Source organism: Manis pentadactyla, chromosome 11 (genome assembly GCF_030020395.1).
Source record: "Manis pentadactyla isolate mManPen7 chromosome 11, mManPen7.hap1, whole genome shotgun sequence".
Classification (NCBI taxonomy): domain Eukaryota; kingdom Metazoa; phylum Chordata; class Mammalia; order Pholidota; family Manidae; genus Manis; species Manis pentadactyla.
In genome coordinates this window covers 108,898,626-108,924,069 of record NC_080029.1, presented here as the reverse complement: position 1 = coordinate 108,924,069, position 25,444 = coordinate 108,898,626, and the positions used below count along the sequence as shown (strand labels likewise).

At 44.0% G+C, this 25,444-nt stretch overlaps 1 protein-coding gene and 1 long non-coding RNA gene across 2 annotated transcripts in view; both read left to right on the top strand.

The window, feature by feature from the left end:
* The first annotated feature begins 876 nt into the window (after nucleotides 1–876).
* Nucleotides 877–16,009, top strand: LOC130679603 (uncharacterized). Its single transcript, XR_008992614.1, has 6 exons — nucleotides 877–1,564; nucleotides 2,142–2,231; nucleotides 2,808–3,009; nucleotides 7,630–7,778; nucleotides 13,864–14,091; nucleotides 14,865–16,009. It is a non-coding gene; the product is annotated as an uncharacterized LOC130679603 (long non-coding RNA).
* Nucleotides 16,010–19,377: 3,368 nt separating this feature from the next.
* ANXA2 (annexin A2) overlaps nucleotides 19,378–25,444 on the top strand; it is a 51,710-nt gene continuing 45,643 nt past the window's right edge. Inside the window, exon 1 of the mRNA XM_036903039.2 lies at nucleotides 19,378–19,476. The gene's annotated coding sequence lies outside the window, so the exon portion shown is untranslated. The remainder of the gene's footprint in view (nucleotides 19,477–25,444) is intronic.

Genomic DNA, 25,444 nt, shown 5'->3' with positions numbered 1-25,444 from the left:
TATCATGCCACTCTTGTGGCCTCCGGAGTTTCTGCTGAAAAATCAGCTAATGGCCTTATGGGGTTTTTCTGGTGCATAACTATTTGTTTTCCTCTTTCTGCCTTTAAAATTCTCTTTAATTTGTGCCATGTTATTTATTATGTGTCTTGGTGTATACCTTCTTGGGTTCATCTTGTTTTGGGCTCTCTGTGCTTCCTGACCCTGATGTCCATTTCTTTCCCTAGGTTAGGCAAGTTTTCAGGTGGTGTTTCTTCAAATAAATTTTCCACCTCTTTTCTCTCTTCTCTTTCAGGGACCCCTGTGATGCAAATGTTGTTACACTTGAAATTGTCAGAGATCCCTTAACCTCTCCTCATTTATAAATTTTTTGCTTTGCTGTTCACTTTGGTTGCTTTCCACTACCCTGTCTTCCAGATTGCTGATCCATTCTCCATCCTCTGATCTGCTGTCGATCCCCTCTAGTGTATTTTTCTTTTCAGTTACTGTGTTTTTCAGCTCTGACTGGTTCTTTTTAATACTTTCTCTTGGTTGAAGTTCTGAGTTCATCCACTTTTCTCTCCAGTCTGGTAAGTATCTTTATGACCATTACTTTGAACTCTTTTATCAGGTAGATTGCTTACCTGTTCTATTCAACTCTTTTTCTGACATCTTGGCTTGTCCTTTCCTTGGGACATATTCCTGTGCCCCCTCATTTTGTCTGACTCTTTGTTTTCTTCTGTGTATTAGGTAGGAGCTAATATCTCACTTATAGAGATAGTATGAAGGTTAAAAGACAAAATAGTAAAATTATATCTACAAAAATAAGTCAAGTGTTACACAAAATTAAAAGATGTAAAATATATCATACATAAAAATGAGTAGGGAAATGTAGGGTTTTAGAATGTGTTCAAACTTAAGCATCCATCAGCTTAATGCAGACTGCTACATTCATAGGATGTATTAGCTACATCTCTTGTCCTTGGAAGTAGTGGCCTTCTTTAGAAACCATCCCGTGGTGCCCAGTAGTCCAATCCCCCTGGTCACCTGAGTGGGTTCTCCAGGGGTATCCCCTTTGTGGGCTGTGTGCACCCTCCTATTGTGGCTGTGCTGTGACTGCTGGCTGCATGCCTGCTGGTGAACAAGGCTGATCCTCAGCCTGGCTGTGAGCAATAACCTGCCACAACTACTGTCGGTGCACTGGTGGGCAGGGTTTGCTCCCAGCACAGTTGGCTGAGTTGCCTGGCTGCCGCTGCGAAGGGTGAGCCACATGTATAGTGTCAGTCCTCAGCGTGTCTGTTGGCAAAGACTGGCTGCAGCCCACTGATGGGCAGGGCCTGCCCCAGCACATGTGCCTGAGAGGCCCCGCTGGATCTTCTTCGAGCGTGGTGATGGGTGGGGCTGGCTTCTCTCCTTCCTAGCAGAGAAGTTGCTCTGGAGGGGTGCCAGTCCCGGCCAGGGCTGGCAGCTGAGTGTGGTAGGGCAGAGTTTGCTCGGGGGGGAAGCAATCCAGACCAAGCCTGCCTGCCAGGTGTTTAGCAGGAGTCATTTTGGAGAGGCATCTGCCAGGGTGGGTGAGTTGGGTGAGGTGAGTCCACAAGGGACAAGGGAATGCCAGGGCAGGGCAAGCAGTGATATGACCGCAGACAGAGTGTCAGAAGGAGCTCCTGCGAGCCTCTGGCCGCTAGGCGGAAGGAGGGCAGGAACATGGTGCCTGTCAGCATTTCTGTTTGCTGAGAAATCCGGAAATCCCTTTCCCTCTTACACATGTCCTAAATTAGTCAGTAGAGCTCCTTCCTGTGTAATCCAGGCACTTTTCACACTGCTGTTTCCATGCTGGGTCTCAAGCCGATTAATATAGCCTGCTGGTCCTTCAGGAGGGCACAGTAGGTTCCTGATAGCCCGCTGGTTCTCCCGCAGTGAAGCCCTGCTGATTTTCAAAGCCCCCAGAGATGCCCTGCTGGCTTTCAAAGCCAGATGTTATGGGGTCTCATCTACCCGTTACAGGCCCCAGGGCTGGGGGGCTTGATCCCCTTGCTCCTCCACACCTGTGGCATCCTTCTCACTCGTGGGCTGCTATACTCTGGGGGGAGGGGAGGTTGTTTCCCACCTCTTCTCTGCCCCTTTTACCCTTCTTGATGTGCCCTTCTATTTATTGTCTTTAGCCGTGGAAGGTCCTTTCTGCCAATATTCAGGTCCTATCAGAGTGAGCTGCACTCTACTTAGTTCTTGCCTGCGTGTGTCCATGGGAAGAGGTGAGTCCTGCGTCCTCTTCCCCCATCTTCCTCCACTCCTTCTGCATCCCTGTTCTTTAATGTGCACTGAAGTTCTCAGAAATGTGTATATCATTTGTAAAACGTAAGTTTTGTAATCCAGCACGATATTTGCTTTGTTTTTGAAGTTTTTTATGTTCTATATTAATATAGGAAATTAGTCTTAGAAATATAACTATTATAAGTAACAGTTGAGTATTTTTACCCTCTACCAAGTTTTTAGTTTTTTATCAGTTACAAAATATTTTAAATTAATGAGTAATTATTGGTAAACTTGTCTTAAGTATTTTAATATATAATTTCCTTATTCTGCCACTCCCTTTCTAAAACACTGAGATTTTTTTTTTAACTTTGTCACATACTCCCATATCCCCAAAAATATTTAAGCTCTGAATCACTTGGCTGTGAAATAACGGAGAGGCAGGGATTCCCTTGGAATTTGCTCTTTTTAAAAAGCCAGACAGTTAGTTCTTCAGCCTTAGTTTTCCGCTTGTGCTCATTAAGCTTTTTTCAAATGTGTATTTGATCATATCTTTTGTTCTTTTTCCTGCTTTTTAGTGCTGAGAATGTATAAACAATAATTGACATCGAAAATATGAGCAAAGATTTTTTTCAAAAAGAAAAAGACTCACTTTTGGCAAGGATGTGATGAATCTGGCCTTCCTAGGCCTCTATGGTGAAATATAATTTATGTACATAATTCTTGAAAACATTTAATTAATTAAATACTTGAATACATCTTCATGCCACACAGTCAAAGGTAGGTCCCCACTGTTATTCATGATATTCTTCTCTCACGTATCACAGTATTTGTTTATTTGACCTGCTGTCTGTCTGCTTGAATAGACTACAGGCAGTGCCAGGGTAGGGGCATATTTGATGTGTTCACTCTCATGTAACAAATGCCTAATATAGTTGTCTGTCATATGGTTGTTTTAGTAAATGTAAGTTAGATGTGTAAATAAATGAATTTCTAGTATCAAATATTTTTTCTCTCAGGAGCTTACTGGTTTCTGTGATTAGTGTTCTGATAAAGTAACATAAGAAAGTCATAACCTGGAACTAATAATTAAGGAAAGTTTTCTGAGATAAAGCTTGAGCTGAGTTGTTTAAAAATGAGTAAGAGTGTACTACACTGATGGACAATGACTGCAATGGGGAATGTGGGGGGAACTTGGTGATGGTGGGAGTCTAGTAAACATAATGTTCCTCATGTAATTGTAGAGTAATGATACCGAAAGAAAAAAAAAGAAAAAAAATGAGTAAGAGTGTTAGGAATGAAATATGTTCTACATGGAAAGAAAGCAGCATATGCAAAGGTGAGAGATGGCTGGATTGTAGGCTATGAATATGGAAGCTGAGAGAAAAAACTATAGGACATGGACAGATGTGCCATGCTATAACATTTGAATTTGTCTCATGCAGTGTGGGAACTAGTAGTGAATTTTTATAAAAAATAAACAACACAATCAGATTTGTTTTTGAAAAAGTTCTTGTTGGCATTAGTCTAGAGAATGCAATGGAGCTGGGACAGACTGCAGGAAAGGAGAAAAGCTGGAAAGCTGTGTTACAGTTATTGAAAAAATGGTAAAGGCCCTGAATTAAAGCAATAAGAGTAGAGATGGGCTCATGTAATAGGAGAAAAAAATGTTAACTTGGTTATGTGGTTGGTAGGCAGACTCAAGTATGGCTTCCAAATTTCTCATTTGGGATACTGGTTACATGATGTATTACTCATTGAGAAAGGAGGAGAAGGAGTGTGGTTCAAGTGGGAAGAGTGTTTAATTAAAATGTTAATTTTTCACCATTTCTATTCCCTGGTTTCTGGGTTTGAATGCAATATTGATCAGGCATTACTGCATAATTAATTACCCCAGAACTTAACCTAGTTAAAAAAAAAGTGAAGATTTATTATCTCAGAGTTTTTGTGGGTAAAGGAGTCCAGATGTACCTTAGCTGGGTGCCTCTGTCCCAAGGTCTCTCATAAAGTCATGGTCAAGTTACTAGCTGGGGCTGCAGTCATCTGAAGGCTTGACTGGGGCTGGAGGCTCTGCTTTTAAGAAGGCTCACTCACAGCACGAGAAGGTCGTGCTGCAAGTGCTCAGTCTCTCACCGCTTATTGGCAGGAAGCCTTATCCCCGCCACATGTACCTCTCCATAGGTCTGATTAAGTGCTCTCATGACGTAGCAGTTGGCTTACCCAAGTGTGAACAATCCTTGCTTGTCCTGTGTTGAATTGATCATGCATTTTTGAGTATCTATTGGGTGTAATACATTATACCAACTCTTGGGATTTAAAGATAAGTAAGATTGGTTTCTGCCTCAAGGGTATTTCCTAATCTAGTTGGGGAGATATGCACAACTAGCTACAGTACAGAACAGAATATTCAAGTGGCACAGTAGTGCATAGGAGGAAGAAAAGGGAATGCATGCAAGTCAGAGGAGCTCATGGTAGAACTGACCTTTAAGCTGTGTTTCAAAGACAAGTAAATATTAATATGAACAAAAAGGAAGCAGAGCATTATAGCATGAGGGAAAATCGTATGAAAAGTACTGATTTTAGGAAATAACAAATAGGCTTATGTAAAAAGCACTGGGGTCGAAGAAGATAAATGGGATAGGAGGTTGAAGAGTAAGTTAGAGCTTGATAGTAAAGGGTATTGACTGTTATTCCCAGATAGTTTGATCTGATGCTAAAAGCAATGAGGAGACACTGAAGACTTTGAGCAAAATGACATGATCAATTTTAGGCACATTACAATATAAAGGATTATTGATAAAAGAGAAAGACGATAGCAAGGTGAAATTGACTATACAAATAATAGGCAGATGGAAAAGGGGTAGATTGGAAAGCCATTTAGTTAGCAGCTATCAGATTTGACCCTGTCCCAAAAAATGAATGTTTACCTCTTATAACATTGAGTCACAACTAGGTAATAGACACTAGGTTTTGGGAATATAAGGATAAATTAAAGATCATGGCATATTAAATAACTTGTGTATATGGAATTCTGAAGTGAGTGGTTTAAAAAATGAAGTTTTTAGCCTGGGTTCTGTCACTGACTTAAATGAAAATATTAGAGAAAGAATATGAATGGGGCAAAAATACAGCTAGCTATGATTTCAGCCAAATGCCAGAAGTCCCATTAAGACAATGTCCTATGGAACCTATAGACTGAAAATGTGGGTCTGCAACTTCAAGGACAGAAATAGGAAGATTGGGGGCCCATCTTTGGGCTGAAAAGCCAGGAACTTGGAGCTGGTATGTCTGGGATCAAGCAGTCATTTCCTTTTTTCCCCTTCCTCCCTATCTCCTGGACTTGGGTCAGAGGGCTGGGAGTTTGGTTCCAAACCCACACAATTGAGCAAATAAATACATTGAGAATAATGGGAAAGGGGAAGGCAAGAATAAACATTGTGGTATTGGGTTGGAATTGGAAGTATCCGAGTGAGCTCAGAGTGCTGATAGGGTCTAGAGGCAGTGATACTGCAGTAGCTGTGAACACACTGAGCACCCAGATCTAGGTTTCTAAATCCCACTCTTCATTAAGAGAAATCATGGCTCCTTGAAGATATTACTAATTCCAAGGCTGGGGCAGGAAAAATATAAGATGAAGCTGGGACATCATCTTGCACCAGAAAGTTAAAAAGTACTCAAAGAATGATGGATGCATGTCAAAAGAACACAGGAGCTAGCTTAAATGAGTTCTCAGGTTTGGGGAAATTTGAGCATGAAATAATGATAGTAACAGATTGCAATCCTTTGAGTAAAAAAATAATCCATAAACTCATTTTGATATAAATGAATAAATAAATGGGAAAAAAGGAACTACTCTGTTCTACAATAGAAATCCAACTAATAATTCTAGAAGGAATGATGGAATTAGAAAAATCACCAATTTGCAACTTACAGTAATTATTTAGCTAAGAATCACCAAAGTATGCTAAATGAGGTGGATGGAAATTTGATGGCAAATAGGAATATTTACATAATCTTAATCTCCCTCACAAGGTAGATATAATTATTAAGTATGACACACATTAGTTTACTTAATGCTGACAAAAATGAGCAGAAACTATCCTAACCAAGCATTTAAGATTAGTATCATCAGTAATGAAACAAATCAACAATGTGTGTTTCTTGTTATGCACCAGGAAGAGCACATCAACTTTATGATATATTCCTGCCAAATAATGCATAAATCACGAGGAAATACCAGAAAAGTTCAAATTGAGGCATTAGTCCACATAGCAATTGGTCAGTCATCTTGAGAAATGTCAGGGTCATGAAAGACAGGGTAACCTTATAGGACTGTTTTACTTAAAGACTAACAATGTGATTCATCCTGGTTTGAATCCTAAACATTATTGAAGCAACTGGCAAAGCTGAATGGAGTTTGTGGATTACACAGTAGCGATGTATTGATATCAACTTCCTAATTTTGATATGATTGTGTCAGAATGTGCCCTGTACTTAGGGAATAAACACTGAAGTATAAATGAATAATGGGGCATCATGTCTGCAACTTATTCTCAAATTGGAAGATTTGGGCAAAGAACTGTTAACAGGGAGTCTTGAAAGGAGCTATCTGTACTATTTCTGTAACTTTTACATAAGTTTGAGATTATTTCAGAATAAAAACTTTGTAAGAAGGGTATCATTCAATGTCAGGTGCTATCGGAAGGTCAAGGAGGATGAGGACTAGGAAAAAAGGCAACTGGTTCAACAATCAGGCATAAAGACCAAAGTGTTGAAATGAAATAGGGGGGAAATCAGGGATTTCTGTTTTTAGGGTCCAGGGCATGAAAATTCCCTTACAACCCAAACCCCTTGAAACTTTTCTCCTCTAAATACCTATTGTACTTACTATAAGACTACAAATTCTGAATCTCAGATGTTGTCCTACTTTCAAAGTATTATCCTCTTTCAACTATTTATTTGGTTTACATCCCTAAATAAATTGTAAGCTCCTTACAGACAGTGATTGTCTTTATACACAAGACAAAGACCCAAGCACTGGATTTTGCAGACTCCAAATGCTCCATGTACATAGACAAAATTATGTTGATATCTGAGAGCTCTCCATACACCAGCATGTAGCTAGGTTGTCTCCACCTCAGTCATAGACCTCCCTATTCGCAAGGGCAAGTGTGTTGTCAGATACTAGTCTGGGACAAGGTAAGAAATGAAAAAAACTTGTGTTCATTAAATACTTCACCAGTCACCCCTCAAGAAAGAATAAATCTCCATGTTTTACAATACTAACTCATTTAATGTTACTCTATCTCATTTAAGAGCAACAAAACAAGTACAAATACAGATTTAATAATTTTGAAGATACTATATGTCAAAATATCATAAAAGCATTCTATCTGGCAGCCAAAACTTGTCTGGACAAATCTTTGATTCTTCCTGGGCCAGCAAAAAAAAAAAAAAGCTTAGCAAAAGGAGAGACCCGTGTTCAATCATTGGCATAATGAGAAGAGGCCTGTTCTCCTACACAACTGTTGAGGCCACACCATCTACAGGTAATGTAAACACAAGTCAACCACAGTTTTGCAAAATGATCTTTCAAACCACTGCCCAATTTAGGCTCCTGAACTATAAAATGTAAGATTTTTTTGGATTTAAATTGGTTAAATGGGACTCCAAGTAAATAAGATACTGTGTCCAGGAACAGTCTTATTCATCATATAATCCTCCATTAGACAATATTTAAATTTGCTCCTGAAGTTTTCAACTGAAAATGAGAAATGAGTCCACAATAAATGACCAAGTGATTACAACTTCTGTTTAACCGAATGAAAAAGTTTACATTGGTATACAACCAAGAAATATGCATTTTACAGTTTTATTTAGTCATGGGTCCCAACAATAAGCAAGCAGCAGTTTTACAGATGTGAAAAATAAATAACTGAATACATTTTGCAAGTATAATGTCTGCCCTCTGCCCCACCAAAAGTAATGCAAGTTAATAGTTTCCCAAGTGCCACACGGACAGCTGGGAATAGTTTCTCTCCAGTTCCAATGTGCAGTCTCACAGAATTGCACAATGAGTTCTTTTGAGTTCAGCAAGAGGGTGAGGGAAACTGAAATCACAGTGTGTTAGGCTTGGATGTCTCTGCATGTGTGTGCATGTCGGGAGGAAAATAAAGTGGTAGGTCGGTCCCTAATTCGGTTTGGCTTTTTTTAATGCTACACTCTAGTGCCTAAAAGCTTTTACTCTTAAGGAGCAAGGACCATGTAACTTAGTAAGTGCCTAAGGCCAAAATGTCATTTTGCAAATAAGCGAAGGCTGAGTTTGCTGTCAGTCAAGGCTTCTGCTTCCGGAGCCTGTGCTAGAGTTGGTTCACATGCAGGAGTTGGGGAAGTCTTCAGAATATTAGGACTGTCAGCTGCAGCTTGGGGAGGAGCAGCATGAGAGGCTGAGTCTTAGAAGGAGCCAGCCTGGAGCTGGGGTTTGTTGGAAGAGGCCTGGAGAGTGGGAGGCAGTGGGGAGCAGTGAGTTAAGAGTCTCAGCTCCACCATTTACTGAGGCTGTATCTCTCTCCTATTTGGGCTTTGGTGTTTTCATCTATAAAATTCAGATATTTATGCCTTCCCAGCAAATTCGACAGTCTCTAGTGGCCTTTCAACAAATAATGGATATAAAAATTCTTTTTAAACAGCAAATCACTGTATAAATGTGAAGTACTGTCCAATCAAAGCAATAAGAGATGACATTTGAGCTAAAACTTGTAAGGAGTTTGCCAGACTGGAAAGGAAATTTCAAGCCGAGGGACAAAGTGTAGTAGATGTTGCAGAGGTACAAAGGTGCACAGCAGGTTGGAATGGCAGGTCATCCATTTTGGCTAAGATGTGGCTACAGAGCCTGTGGTGAAGGGAGCAAAAGGAACCTAAGACGATGTGCTGGGGAGGCCTGGTCAGTAAAATGCCCTGGGCACGTTACTGTAGACTGTGAGCATTGCTTTGAGATGGGGAGTGATGAAAGCTTTTAAATGGGGGTGGCAGTAGAGGTGGGCAGCACTTCTATAATGAAAAGTATGGCTGTGATATATGTAGGATAGATTTGCAGAATGGGAGCTAGGGAAGTCTGGGGAAGCTATTTTTCAGTCTAAACCGAATGTTGTAGCAATCAGTCTTGGCACTGCCTTTGTTTCTGCAGTACCAACTATGTCTACCGTGTTTGTGAGAACGTGGACACCCCATTGAGATAGAAGTAGCAGATCTTAAATCTAATGGAGTTGGACAAGTCAGAAATGGGGCGATAAGTACTGCAGACCCTCACACAAGCTGGGTCAGATGCCTCCCCTTCTACAGCCCAAAGCTGAATGGACTGAGTTCCTTTGCAAAAATTATTCTTTTGGGGAATTGAACTCTATTATGTAATTTGGAAGTGCATGCTGAATCTGGGGAAAATATAAAACCGGGGAGCATGTTGATATCCTCCCAAGATAGTAATTTTAAAAAGATAGTTAACTCCTTAGATGCTCCTTTACCTAGTCTCTTCTAACCTTTTAAAACTTGGAGTCAGGGGTATAAAAAGGAAAATAAAGTCAGCCAAGCAGCTGAGCCCAAAGGCCCAGCGGCCTTTGCTTGAGGGGCATAATGGTTGGGGTAGGTCATGCCATGAGCTCATCCCCAGAATGTTTCAATATTTGTGTGATATTCATGTTAATATTTAAATGTTTAAAATGGATACTACAGCCTTGGAAGAGAAAATGGTCTTAACCAGTTAAAACCAAACAGCCATATGGAGACCAGCAATGACAGCCTTTGTGGGTCTCAGGCCATATCCCCTGCTCCTGTGGCTTTTCAGTCTGATATCAAGGGTTTGAAAACTTCATATTTTTTTAAAACAATGCAAGGCAGATAATGTTATTATGTACATAATTTATTAACAGACTAATTTGTTAAAAGACCAACAGAAGCAGTGTAAACAATCCTGAGATGATTTCTGTTTATGAAGAAAGAATAACCCCAGCTCTAGCAGAGGGCTCAGTCTTCATGAGGACCACCTGACAGGTCTCTGCCTGCAGGAACTCTCTGCCTTCACCTTTTCCTCTTCAGCTATCTGGAGCCACGTCTAAGTTTCTTCCAGTTATCCAGAATGCCCACAGCAATGTCACTGGCTCTACAAGAGGAAAGGGACTGATGGCATTAACTGAATGCATCTCTATCAAGACCAACTTGAGGCTGATGTCATCCATCAGAAACTGCGACAAACTTGGCTATTCCCGGGCCCTTGGGAGTTCTGTTTTTGAGACTTCTTTTTGTGCAAAAGTTCCTCATTTATAGATTTGTCACTATTGAAGATCTCATTTCAGTCCGCTCTGTTTTTAGATGTTTTCACAAAAAAATTACTTTTGAAATAGTATTACATGACTTTGAATATTGAGTATTTTAGGAACTCTGAAAGCTTTATTGGGCTGACAGTTATGCACTTAAGACCTCATATCAGCATTATCAAATGTTTTTAAAACTAGAAACCAAGTACTGCTGAGTCCATTGAGCAACGTAATCAACTGAGGGCCTGGCCTGATCATGGCTTCATGCATTTTTAACCTCAGTTGGTAATATCCTTTCCTCCTCCTCTCCTTTGCCCTCTTAGTCATGAGCCTTGGCCCAGAATGACCTGTAGCTGTTTCTCAAAACTCTCAAGTGGCCAGGATTTGCCCTAGGCTCTGAGGGTCATACTTCAGGGGATCCAAAAATATTTTCGCATTGGTGGCATTAATCAAAAAACATATACCTTCTCCAGTGACTAATCCTCTTTACTATTTTTATACTGGAATGGTTTGTTAAAAAAAATGAACAGTCACACCTCTCTAACACTTCCCATGGATATAGAATGCATTGGTATATGTTACAGTTCCTCTTTTATGGTTGCACAATGACTTCAAATAGCTATGAGTAACTGAATGCACTGGCCAGGATGGAATGTCTTCGTTTCTCTTAACTGCCCCTGACAGAATTAGACATTCTCTTATTGGGCTCCACTAGCATTTTGATTTCATTTCTGACACATTTGTCAAGTAATTACTTATTTACCTCCACTGGAACTTGAGGTTGGAGTTACCATGTTTTTTCCTATTATGCATCTGCTATACAATCCTGCCCTAGTGCCTGGCATATAGTGGATAGTCAATATTTGTTAAATTGAGTGATTTTGTCTTGAGAGCCCCTTGACTTTTATAGTCTGATAGATATTGGAGGCCTTTTAAGGGACATGGGTGATCAAAACCAACGAGGCTTCTGTTTGTACTAGATTAAGCATTTTACCAATGTCATTTAAAAATGTGTAAAGCATTTGATAAAATGTTCATGTGATTGGTAATTACAGAGGAAAGATAGGGGGCACTGGATGTAGGGAGACCTCCTGGGAAAGATTTCTGAGTCAGGAGTATTGTGAGTTACATTTTTTTTCATTCTTTTACAATCCACAGTTTCTCTTAGATTCCTTCCCTTTGAGCTGCTACATGACCTGGATATTAGAGTTGGTTATTCTGCCCCACCCTAGTTGCTGTAGCTGATGAGTCATAGAAACCAGAGAAAGGAAAGACCAGTGAAATCATCTGGTTTGTCTCCAAATTAGGGAGTGGATCACACTGGGACTTGGGGAAGACTTAACCTCTCATTTGAAAAGAGAAAAGAAAAAAATTACAACTAAAGCAGATTAGAGCAGCTTGTCCATGTGTTCGCCTTCTGCTCTGAACCACCATCCTGAGATCCACCCTGTGAGAATGCAATCAGGAATTTTTATCAAGGGCCCCAGGAACACTGGTTGCCAAGTGTTAAAGGAGTTGACTAAAATTCTCCTGCCTGAACAATAAAGTTGGATTATGAATCTTTCAATGATTGTTCTACAGAATGTACAGTCTTACAGAATCTGAAACTGTTTTAGCAAGGCCTTACAAATTAAAGAGCTTGCAAAGACCTTACAGGTGATCTGGGCTAACGTGTCCAGTTCCCAGGTACAGAAACTAAGACAGAGATACTAGGAGACAATAAGGGTGCCCAGGTCAGGACAGAGCTCTCAGTCTCTGTTTTACAATCACCCAGAGTCCTCCCTCACAATGCTTTACTCCACCGTCATCTTCCTTTCTCCTCCTTGATCTTCTCCTTTGTGTTGTTTGAAGAAATAGCAGAGATGATTAGCATCCGTGTCTGCTCTGCCAAGTCAGCCAAGCCGGCCCCGCAGTCTCATGTGTCCTTGGGTTCAGAGGCAAGAGGATACCAGCTCAGCCCCTCCTGCAGCCTGTTGACCAGGCTTCTTGCTTCCCTCCTACTTACGTCTGTGTTCTTCCAGCTGTAGAACCTCGGCTTCGTCTCCTGCTCAGACTCTGCTCTTGCCTTCTGGACTTACTAATATATTGTAGTGTCCTTTGTATCTAGCTTAGCTCTACTCCAACTTCTGATGGACCCTCCCCATAGCATTCTGCACCAACTCTGGCTTCTTAGTTTAAAAAACTGGCTCCATACTGTTTGCTCTTTGTTAATGTCTCCTCACAAAGTGGGGAGAAATAGCTGTACCATATCAGTTATGATATCACCTGCATATGTGTGTTCCCAGTGTAAATCCTGATACCTAACTACCTGAATATGGTAATACAGGTTCACATTACTAGAGTCTAAGTTCCTTTGCAACAGTAGAGATATTTAACAGTTGCCTGTTATTTTTATTTTGGTAATATTCTACACAGCCTCATTTTACTTTAAAGTGATGTTTCTCAATCACAGCTACATATTTGAATAACCTAGGGACTAAAACTATGCTGGGGTCCCATGATCCAGAGTCTGAATTAAAGCAAACAATTTATGTGGATATATTCAATTACACAAGGGATACTTTTCCCAATTTGGACAAAAAAAATGAAATGGAGAGAAAGAAGACCAATGATACTTGACAAAAAATATCTGTTGGTCTACTTGTAAAGGATAATTTTGTTATTCAAAGCACTTCCATTTAGAAATCCTATTAAGCCTGTTTTAATGAATAGATAATGTCTGTTTAGTAACATCCATGTGTGTGTGTATATATGATTAATGTGCCTTAATCTATTATATTTGCATATTTAGGATTGAGTCTTAGAGCTAAAAGAACTTGATGTTCTTGTCAAAGCCCCTTATTTTCCTTCAGTTTGGGCAGTCTCAGTGGGGAAGGCATGTCTTCGTTCCAAACAGCTTCAGCTCAGTATGACTGCTGAGGCTACATCATCAATGCAACTCTCATAGCTGGTAAGTGGGTACTAGGTGTCGTCTGAGGACCTTGGTTTCTCTCTACATGAACCTCTTCACAGCTTGCTGCTTGGGCTTCCTCGTGGCATGGTGGCTGGATTCCAAGGTACATGTTTCAAGTAAACAAAGTAGTAATGCATTCATGATCTAGTCTCAGAAGTCCCACAGCATGAGTTCTGTATTGTTGGTCAAATAGTTCACAGTGGGTCATGAGGTTCAAGGGGAATGAGCACACACTCCTTTTCTTGATGGGTGAATGATATGGCCCCCAAAACATGTGTATACATCTTAAGCCTCAGAATCTGAATATGGAAAGGGGATCTTTGCAGATGTATTTAAGTTACAGATCTCAAGATGATATCATCGATTATCCAGGTTGGTCCTAAATCCAATGACAAGTATTCTTATGAGACAGAAGAGAAGACCTAGAAACAGAGAAAAAGGCCATGTGGAAATGGAGGCAGAGATCGGAGTGATGCAGCCCCACGAAATGTTGACAGTCACCAGAAACTGGAATAGTCAAGAAAGGATTCTCTTTTGGAGCCTCCAGATGGAGTGCGGCCCTGATGATACCTTGATTTCAGACTTCTGGCCCCCAGAACTGTAAGAGAATACATTTCTGTTGTTTTAAGCCATCAGGTTTGTGGTAATTTGTTATAGCATTCCTAGGAAACTAACACAGGCTGCAGAGGCATAAACAGCATTTTTGAAAATGTTTAATTTGTATAGATCCTTGATTTATACTTTGGCTGGGTATGGAATTCTAGTTGCCAAATAATGATTTTTATATTCATCTTCCCTGATACATTCATAAGTTGATATTTCTCTGCAAATAAGAGCTTTCCCTATCCCATCTTTCTGTATACTTTTTTTTCACTCTCAGTTTGGACTATTCAGTGTGATATAATCAATTCTTCTCATTTTATTCACTATGATGCTATTAATAGCCCCTTCAAATTGGCTTTTGTGTGTTTTTGATATGTTCCTATCAGTTGTTTAGCACAAAGCTCACCATGTATTTTCTCTACCCCTTCTCTGAAAGCAGCTGTTTTTCCAACAAGAACTGGTTCATTTATTGAAGAATAGTACTTAGAAGTTAAGATCTGAGTATTAAGTATAATGCCATTCTTAACTTCCTACCCTTCATATCTGACCTTTTAATTTTTTTTTAATCTCTCTGGAATCTTTTAAGACTTTCTCCCTATAACCATCCAGTGTTCTAGAATTTCATAATAATTTGCCTTGGGGTTCGTTTTTCCATTTATTATGACTTTTTCAATATAAAAACTCATGGTTTTCGGTTCTAGAAAATTATCTTAATTTTTTTTGTTCTTGATGTTATTCTGCCCTACACTTTGCCTATTCTTTCTTTCCAGACACCTATTATTTGGATGTTGGATTTTCCAGATAGATCTTTTTCCTCATCTGGCCACATCTTCAAATGTAAGACTTTATTATATGTGATCACATATAACAAGGCTCAAGGACACACTGTTTTATGGTGAAAATCATATACATAGAGGGCTTGGGGGCAGCCTGTGTCTCACTGAATCAATGGCAGTATGTGACAAATACGGTGTAGTGGAAAAGACAGTGAATTAAAAGGCAGAAAAATATCTTCTAGCCTCAGCTGTGCCACTTACTTGTTTAAGGACTATGGTAGACTGTTTGCAAAGGTAGTTGCTGACAATTTTTTCCACTGAAACATATGTCACCCCCTTTATGAAAGGGTGGAATCTATTTCCCTTTCTTGGAATCTGGGTTTTATGACTTTTTGACCAATGGAATGTAGTGGAACTGACCTGGCACTTCTAGACCTTGCAGCTCCTACTTTCACTCTTGAAAACCAGCAACTGCCCTGCTGCAGAGGCCTTTTTGGATCTTCTAGCCTCGTTTGGAACTCCCGAGCCAACGCTGCATAGACCAGAGGCAAGCTAACCCAACGAACTCCGCCTTTTGCAGAATCATGAACAAATAAATGGTGGTTGCTGTTTTAAGCCTCTAAGATTTGGAAGTGGTTTATCTCCTAGTAATAGGTAACTGCAACAGAAACTAGTACCTGGAGATGGAGTGTTGCTGTAACAAAAACCTAACATATGTGACACTGACTTTATTACCAGGCAGTAACCAGAGAGAAGACTATTAGTGGAGGTTGGAAGAACAGCAAGGCATAGCCATGGGAGGTTGGAGAAACTGCAACTTAGGTGACAAATTGGAAGACTGTTTGACATTATTATTGCCTGTGATAACAGGAATGATAGAAAATGTGCTTAATGAACTTGTGGACCCCGCAAAGATTTCCAGGCAGCATGCTGAAAGTGCCAATGTGCTTATGATAAAGTACAAGAAGAAAAAATGCACTACAGAAATAATCTTTGGTTTTCAAGCAAAATCCTAGTCAGTAAAAGATTTGTAAAGTAAGAAATGCCCTCAGGGTAAAGATCAAATCATGTGTTGCTGTAAAACTTTTATTTTTAAGATTCCAGAAAGAGTTAATATGGTACTTTTCTTATTTAACTTGGAAATAATGTGGTATATTGAAGGCCATCTCAGGGCTTCTAAGTGTAAGATAAATTCTAGCTGGAATAAGCAGGCAAAGAGAGGCAACAAAGGGCCAGGTAATTTATTTAAATACCCCCGGGTGATGTTCTAGTGGCCTGGGTACTACAAGCAGGAGAAGTCACACCCAGTTAGGGAGGTGGGGTGCTTATAAGGGATTAGGAGGGGGAGGAGTGGGCAAACTATCTTAGGGGGGTGTTGAGAGGTATGATTGGCTAAAGGTGACATAATAGTCAACTAGAAACTTTTTTCCTTCCAAGAGGGAGGAGGCTGACATCTGGGTCTTAGTTGGCACATCAGGATGGAATTCAGGGAGAGCTGTCCCCTTTCCATATACGGCACGGACTTTGGGGTCTGGTCTGTTCTCCCCCTATGGCATCTCTCTGTTCTGTTTGCATGTCCTTGTTTTTGCTTTCTCCTGCCTAACATTTTATTCCAGCCTAACAAACACAAAGTAGAGAGAGAGGTCTGTTTTTAGATGAATAATGAATGTGAATTTTGGAGCATAAAGTTAAACCTCATTAAGATTTACAGAACACCCATACATAGCGTTTTTGAGAAAATTGTCTTGGATATGAATTTTGGAGCACAGAATGAACCTCAGTAAGATTTATAGAAAATCTCAAGTTTTAAAGATAATTGTATTAAATGGAAGCACTGCCAGCTTAGACACAGAAACAGTTCAAAATGAAAAGAAACCCTGGACCTTGAGTTTCTTCTGGCATGAAGCAGGTTGAGAGAGCTGCTCAGCTGCAACTATGGGCCATTCTCAATGGAAAGGACACATCTCAGAGAGTACAGTCAGGAGGCCAGAAGGCAGTCAAAAACTGACCAATGGATTAAAGCAAGGATCAGCAGACTACAGCCCACAAGGCTAATCTAGCCTGTCTACTGTTTTTGTATAGCCTACCAGCTAATAGGCCTGGCAGCTTCAGCTGTTGCTTCTTGAAAGCCAGCTGCCATTACTGTGCTTGTGTAGAGAGGACTGGTGGATGGATGAGAGACTACGGGACAGAGGGACCCAGCCTGCTCTCTGCCATCATAGCAACCCCAGCTGAGACACCAGACAAATGTGTGAAGCCTCCTAAATTGAGCGGTTCCACCCAACATTGTGTGGAGCAGAGCCAAGCTGTCCCTACAGTCCTGTCCAAATTGCCAAATCATTGTTGCACTGTGATATAAGTAACCTGAGTCCATTATTTCATCTCTGGACTAGGCATGAGGTTTTGAACTCCATTTTCTTCATTTATACAAATCAAGGATTGGACACATTAGTCTGCCCTAACATTCTGGGTGAATGTATCCACTGGGTGAATAATTCTATTATTCTGTAATTTTTAGTGAGTGCCTATCACTACCAGCTAGGCACTGTTAGTAGGGCTGAGGGGCAGCAGATAAAAGTGTGAACAAAATAAAGCTGAGACTTTAGAGGACAGTATGCATGACAGCAGACATAACCTGAGATCTGTTGTAGTAAACATTCTCCCCAGCCATGGGGGAAAAAGAAAGGAAAATTGAGAATCTTCTTTGCACTGAGGGGTTCAAAATTTCTTTTATACTGGCAGAATTGGCTACACATTCCTCAGAAATAGCAAATCATGACTTCTAATAGAAATCAAATACTTTATGACAGCCATATATATTTTATGATAATTCAGTGTAAATTTCTGTAGCACGAAGCAAAGTCTGACTATTGCACACATCAGTGTTTGGATTTGCTGGATGCCCAAGATGAGCAAAAACATCCTTTTGGACACTTGGTGGTGGTTGGGTATTCTACATGATTTGAATTAAATCTTATCTGTAGAGGGCCTTAGCAGAGCACCATTAAGAGTAAGTGGAAGAGGCTGGCGTAACCTGCCCTGACAGGAAACGAAGTGGAATCTTGTCCAAGATTATGGTCCGCAGCCTGTGTTCCCTTTCTATTCCAAAATGTTCAGGGGAGTGGGCAGGTAAAACACGTTTCTGCCTGTAAGGAAGGCTTCAGCCTAAATTAAAGAGCAAGAAATGTAAATCTGAAATTGAACCAGAGGATTGCTTTTATTTTTTATTTGTTCTTCTGATAAGGCCTCTTTGCATCATGTAGAGTTCTAGAACTGGGTGACACTGAGCTTTTGGGCTGACGGTTCCGAGACCCATTTGTGGCCCAGACTGCAGCCAGCGCATGGCAATGATTGTCTTTCACGTTGCTCTCATTTTCTGATTCCCGGGAGTGAAATGCCCATTTGGCAAGTAAAAATGGACGTTAAGACAGGCAGATATGACAGCCACAAACACAGAAGCATCGACATGGGGCTAAAGAGCTGCACGAAGTGCGTGAAACGAAGGAATTCAAAGGCAGAGGGGGCAGTCTCTGGGGTTCTCAGCAAAACATTCCTGCTAGTGTAAGGTTTGAATACAGTACTTAAGCAGTCACACACAAAAACATGTTTGCTTACATCTTGTCACCATGGCTCGTGGAAGCTGATCAGAAGAAAAGCGAGAAACAGCAAAACCGAGGGGTAGGGGGCTGGCTAGGAGGCTGCGAAAAAACGGCAGTTATGAAAGAAGGAAGGAGGAAACTTCTTTGTTGAAACTCGAGGCTCAAAGCCACCGGCCCCACCCAGCCGCGGACGGCTTGCCACGAGGACGCCTAGGGCTTCCCGACACGCGAGGTGCGGAGCGGGTGCCGGGAGGCGGGTAGAGAAGTTGCGCAGAGCTCATTCTGGAAAAAGGGCGCCTCCCGGCGCGGGAGCGGGTGGGATCTCGGCTCCGGGCTTCGGCCTCTCAGCCCCCCACCCCAACCCTGCCTTAGGGCCTCCCGGCGCGTTTGGAGGCCTGGGCATGTCCGTCTTTGTGGGGCAGGACCGGGCGGATCGCCCGCCCTGCGCTCCTCCCAGGAACTGCCGGTCAGAGGTTAAGCTAGTATGTTTGCAGACGGTAACGGGGACCTGGATGCCAAAGGCCCCAGCTCATGGGAAGCACGACTTATGTTTCTTGGATCAATTCTTCCACTGCATTGACGCCAAAAATAGAGTGATTTAACCAGCTCGGCGTCTACTATAAAGTCTTGCTAATGTATTTACCTATATACGAGGGCTGAGAACTCGACGTGGCGCTCAAGAAGTAAAAGGAGAATGGGAGGAAGAAACAGGCCGACAATGAGCCTCGAGGAAGCCTTGGCGGCGCTTTAGTGGAGGGCAGGGCCGTGCGCCTGGGGGCTGCCCGCGCGCGGCGGGGCTCGGGGAACGTTTCTGGGCGAGGCCGCCCCTGCGGGCGGGCCGGGGAGGTGACTCACCCGCACTCGGGGTGGAAGCGGGCGGGGCTGGGGGAGGCGGGGCGGGCCCCGCCCGCACAGAGGGGACGTGGCGGCTATAAAAGCCCCACCCAGGCATCGCTCCGCTCCGCTCCGCTCCTGGGGACGCTCGCAGCTCTCGGCTCCCGGCCCAGGTAAGCGGGGCGCGCCCTGCCCGCCCGCTATGTCCCCGGGGCCGCCGCGCTGGCGGGGCTTAGAGAAAGAAGGAGCGGGGAGACGGCTTTGCAAAGAGAGGCTCGGGCGACAGGGATCCGGGGGGCCGTGCGGGGAGGGGGTGGAGGGACGGTCAGCACAAGGAGTTCTGCAGAGAGGGGGCGCAGTGGCAAGGTGGTCCGGGCCGGAGTGAGAGGGGCGGGTTGCACCCCGGCCTTGGCGGTGCAGGGCGGAGGGAGGCGGTCGGGCATCCCCGCAAAGTGCGCTCAGGAAGCCCGGCGGGGCGGCGCAGGGGAGGGCAGTTGAGGGAGGCCCGCATTCCAGCCGCGCCGGGCGCGGGCGGGGGGCAGGGTGTGGCCTTCCTGGTAGCCACGGGTCCCAGGCGGAGCAGTCGTGGGGCTTGCACCAACACGTTTAGCGAAAGCTTTCCGGCCATCTAGAACGTGATCTCTCTGTGTTCTTCTAGTTAGATTGCTTGAAACGTGTGCGGAACTTGTACCTACCAGCAGGAGGGAAGCGGCTGGGTGCGGAAGGAGGATGAGGGGTGGGAATTTGCAGTAGCAATCTATCTCCCTTCTCAATAAATCAAAACGAAAAAACTCAGCTCATTCTCCTTTGTCTAACCTATCTTCTAGGGGAGAAACTTAGGATTTCAGGAGTGTGTCCCACTTTGTTGACCACTTTTGCATCAGGAAGGAAGTAACCCCCGTGCCTCTGGGGGAAGGATTGTCATTGACTGTTACTATAGATAATGCGACAGTGAGTCAGGGACAGAGGTTACAGAAAAGGGCGTGGTCCCCCGGGCCGCTCCGTGCAGCTCAGAGGCGGGTCCCAGTGCCTGTAGGGAGGGCTGGAGTCCATCAACTAGCTGTTGAGAAGGTGGAAGGCAAACATCAATTTCCTCATCTATGACAGTGGTTTATGATACCCGTTCTTACCTCCATCTACACAGGTTTATTATTAAAGAGTTCAAAGACATGTTCATTCAAAAATAAATGTGTAAAGCACACTGAAAACAGGAAGTGCCATACAAATGCAAAGTGTGTCTGTGTGTGAAACAGTGTTGTAGAAGATGCTTAGGTTCCCAGGTCAGCTCAGAAACCCCTAAGATGCACTGTAAGTGTTGATAGTACATGCCTAATTTTGGAGGTGAGGGTAATGGTAGGGAGGAAAGATGGGAATGATATGTGGGTAGGAAGAATAAAATCACTGAAATGTTTTTCTAGAACTTTGTTTAGTTTTAAGGTTGGCCCTGATTAATTATTTTACTTGGAAAACGGTGCCTTTGCACCCCTCTCCTTGTTCTTTTCTCTGCCTTCCTCCGCCTCCTTAGCGACTCTCTTCCAGACATGTTGCCATCCTGGTTTATCCAGTTCTGCCTGCCTTCCTGCTTCCCATTTCAGTGTACTACACCCGGCTGAGGGTAGCAAACTGAATCAGTATTCATGAACTTAGGAATGGTTGGTGGTCCTAAAACCCTCAGCAACTCAAGAGGAGTTGTTATTTAAAAAAAAAAAAAAACCGTGTTAACCTGAACAGATCTGTTACTTACAGAATTCAAGGCTCTGGAATCAAGTAACCACATTATACAGGCACCTCAGGCAATGCTAAGGAAGCGTTTTAGAGGCCAGGTTCAGAGAAGCTAACTTGAAGAGGTGCCCTCTGTGGCCAGTTACCTTAAGACATTCATGTTTAGCACTTTTCTCCCTTCTGCTAAGTCCACCTATTATCTAAAAGCTTCAAGGATTTCTCCAAAAGTCTCCATCATGGCTGCAGTGGGAAGTACAATCATCAGTGTGCATTTTTTTTAGTTGGGGGTTTATGATTTGGAGACTGCCTGGATTTTGTAATTTCTGCAGTGCCAAGTGGCCTGCCTGTGGTAAGTGTCCAGGGAATTTTGCTGACTCACTGGCTTTGGTCAGGCTTGGATTGGATTGGCGCCTCAATATTTAACATCCTGTGTCTTTGAGCTATTAAAGTACTGTATTGATTGCCATCAGCAGTCATGGCCTTAGTTTCCTAATTTCTGACGTAAGTGGTTTTCCTGGCAAGGTAGATATCCTTCTATAATTGCTATTGATTTTGACGGCATATAGGCTCTTCTGTGGCACTGGGTCTAAAATCTGGCACTTTGTTCTTACTTTTTGCTTGTGTGGGGCTGCAGGCCTGCTGAGGTACTTTTCATTAATTGAGGGTGGGTGTGTCACAAAAAGGGTCCCAGGCTCTACTGAGCTGCTTTAAACATCTGTTCATACCACAATATTTATTGAACACCTACTATGTTCTACTCATAGGTATAGACATTGGGGATACAGCTATGAACAAAACACCAAAAATATAATCATAGTCCCTGCTCTTTAGGCCTTAAGTCTGGCTGAGAGAGAAAAATAGACAAAGTAAGTTAATTGTATAGACAGTAATTGGATTTTGATCTTTATATTTTCCCAAAGTAAGTTTCCAAACTTGGCTGGGGTTCACTTCACTTTTAATCCAGTTGTTCTGCAGACTTGAGCATTATATTTAGCCTTCCTCATGGAAATGTTGTTTAAAGTTATTATAACTTAATCTGCCTCCTGGATTTGATTGTGAAAATTTAATAGAAATGGAATGGTTCTCATTTTTTTTGCACATGGCAACCGGTTTTGCCTGGTGCCACACCCTAGGCAGTAGGCTAGCCTACATGTACAACTGTAGGCTACATCAGAGGAAATTCCAGTTCTTTTAAAAAAAATCATTTCCGCCTATTCACTGGTATATTTTTCCTTCTCCTATTGCCAGAGGCAGTCCCCACCTCATTTACTGGGGAGCAGGTCAGTAGTAGGGGTCAGGAGATGCTCAGGCTTGTTTTTCTGGTGGTTCCACTGAGATTACCCCTGAATCTCACTTCAAGGGTACACCCTGAATCTTTTAAACCATCTGAGCTCAATCTTGTCAGAGAGAAGGCAATAGCATCCAAGTAGTCTGAGTTCTAATCCCAGGCTTGGTGTGGAAAGTTCTGACTCAAGGGAGTGCTGTGACATGGAATTCTTGCCCTTTGTCTCCCTGACACACCCAGTCTACACACTCACAGCTCAGGAAATCAGAGTCCCAAGGCCACTTGTAAATCTTTCCTCCTTGCTTCTCCTTCCCTGCCTTATGCCAGAGGAGGTGCAGGTTGCAATTCCACATAGTCCAGTGTACGGAGCTAGGAGCCACGGGGACCCACAGTGCAGAGGTGGGGTGCTGGGCTGGGGTGGAAATGGGCTGCAATTCAGGATGAGAAGGAGGCTGCCCTGGAAGTGATCTGCCAGGCTTTGCAAAGACTGGCACAGAAGCTCGAATTGAAACCTCCACCTCTGAATGTTGGAACTGGAGCTGCATTTGACATATTCACTCTGAGGCAGAAAGAGAAAATTGAGGAGGGAGAATGCGCTGGAAAAAAAAAAGCAGACGTAATTTGGAAAAAGCCTGTGTGTGGAAACCATCCAAAAATATGATTGACTGCCTACTGTGAAGGGCCCCCACCCGTAAGATGGCAAACTTCCTGCTTCTCTTCCGGGTCTTCGGTTCCTGCCGGCGCCAACCGAGGCCCAATCACCTCTCGCCCCCCACCCCCCAATCCCAGCACCTGGCCAATAGCCACCAGTCCTGTTGAAGTGACACCTCAATCAGCTTATGCCCCTCCCTATATAACCTAGTACTTTTCCCCAATAAAGTGGAACTCTCCGGTGAATTGCTGCTGTGTGTCGCTCCTTCCTTTCATTTTGGTGCTGAAGCCCGGGAGATGGGACACCCCAACTGGGCCCCATCTTCCCCCGACACCAGCAGCAGCTTGCCCTCGTCCTCTTTTTCCGGCGCTGGCTCCTCACACTCACCACTCCTCTCTGGCCTTTGGGTAAGTCTTCCCCCGGAGTGGGCCGCTCTTCCCCGACGAGGAGGGAACGGTCCCCGCCTCAGGCCTTCACGGCTGCGGCGGACCCTCAGCCCCCTCCTCCAACAGCCATAAACGAGGTGACTCCTTTGCGGATGAGAACGCTCCCTTCCCTCCCCCCTCCTCCTTCCGTTACTTCCGCTGAAAACTCCTAGTACTAGGTTCCTCATGACTCCGGCATCTGCCTTCCTAGAGAAGTCTGGGTGATGACCCACACTTGCTAAGAAACCGACTCGTATACGAGTTTCCGCAGACCCCCAAGGATCATCGGGGACGCCCTTTGTCTCCTTGCCGTCTGCTCCCAGTCCGAGGGTCTCCGTTCGTCTTCCCCTGTTTGTCTCCTTCTCTGTCCTTTAGCCACGGGAGCCTCCTCACCCCTCCCTGGAAGCTCACCTCTTGAATGCCTGCTCAAGCATCTAGCCACCCTCTCCCTGACGCCTGATATAAAACCAAAACTCCTCCGTAAATACTGCTCCCAAGATTGGCCAACATGCCCCCTAGACAGTAACAACCAATGGCCGGCAGGGGGAGCTCTTGATCCTGACATCACTCGCGATCTCTTTAACTACTGCCAGCGCCTGAAAAACTGGAAGGAGATTCCCTATACCGAGGCTTTCCGCCTCCTAGCGCAAAATCCCGGCCTCTGCACCACCTGTTCCCCGCCCCAAGTTCTCCTAGCCTGCAGGCCGCCTCCCTCCCCTCCACACACTCCCAGTCCCTCTTCAATTACCTTTGACCCGGCCGACGAACCTCCGCCATACAGGCTTCCCCCTTCGGCCCCTCCCCCTCCTACAACCCCTCCGCCCTCTTCCGCCGCCTCCGCCTCCTCCCTCGCAGAAGCCTCCCGTCCACTCCCTTCCCCCTCCTCTCCTACAACAGCCCTTCCCCCTTCCTCCGCCACCGTCTCCTCCCCATCTCACCTCCTCCGCCTTCACCCCCCCTCACCTGCCCCTCCCCCGCGGATTGAGCCTGAGCCTTCAGCCCCCCTTTAACTAGGTCCTGGGGGCCTCCTCCGTCTTTGCCCTCATCACCTGTCTCTCCCCCACAGACTGAGCCGGAACCCTTCAGTCCCCCTCAGACTCGATCCCGGGGGCCTCCCCAAATTATCGCCCCCCTCCGAGAGGTGGCAGGACCCGAAGGCATCGTGCACGTTCACGTCCCTTTCTCCTTAGGGGATTTAGCCCAACTTGAAAAACGCCTTGGTCCCTTTTCCACTGATCCCACGACATATATCAGGGAGTTTCAATGGACCCTCCAGTCTTACAGCCTCACACATCATGACATTTTCATGCTCCTACCCTCCTTCCTGAAGAGCGTAGACGAGTTTGGGACTTCGCCCAAACACACGCTACCGAAACCCACAGGACTGACCCCACCTATCCCCCTGGCCCCACCGCTGTCCCCGAGCAAGACCCGCACTGGGATTATAACACCGCCGTGGGTCTCCGCTCTCGGGATATTTTCGCCTCCTGCTTAATAGCAGGTCTGAAAAAGGCGGCTTGTAAAATAGTCAATTTTCAAAAGCTCCAAGACATAATTCAACGGATGGAAGACATGTCCTTATGACATACTTCCTGGCTCAAAGCTACCCTGACATTAAAACTAAACTCAAAAAGTTAGAACAGGGCCCCGCTACCCCACAGACTGAGATCCTAACAGTGGCCTTTAAAGTCTCCATAACCGCGAGGAGGAGAAAGAACGCCGTAAACAAAAGGCTGATCAGGCCAACTTTCAGATGTTGGCCCAGCTGATAAAACCACAACCTGGGCGCCCCTCCACAAACAAGCCCCCCCAGGAGCTTGTTTCAAGTGCAGAAAAGAAGGATATTGGTCAAGGGCATGCCCCTTCCCCAGACCTACCACCCCATGCCCCAGATGCCACAAAAAAGGCCAGTGGGGGTCTGGTCTGATTGCCCAACCACCCGAAGGGGAGACTGGACGAAAAACCCCCATCCTAAGCCCGCCGTAGTGGGGCTGGCAGAGGAGGATTGACGGGGCCCGGGGTCTTCTCACCCGACCATTTCCATCACCAAACAGGAG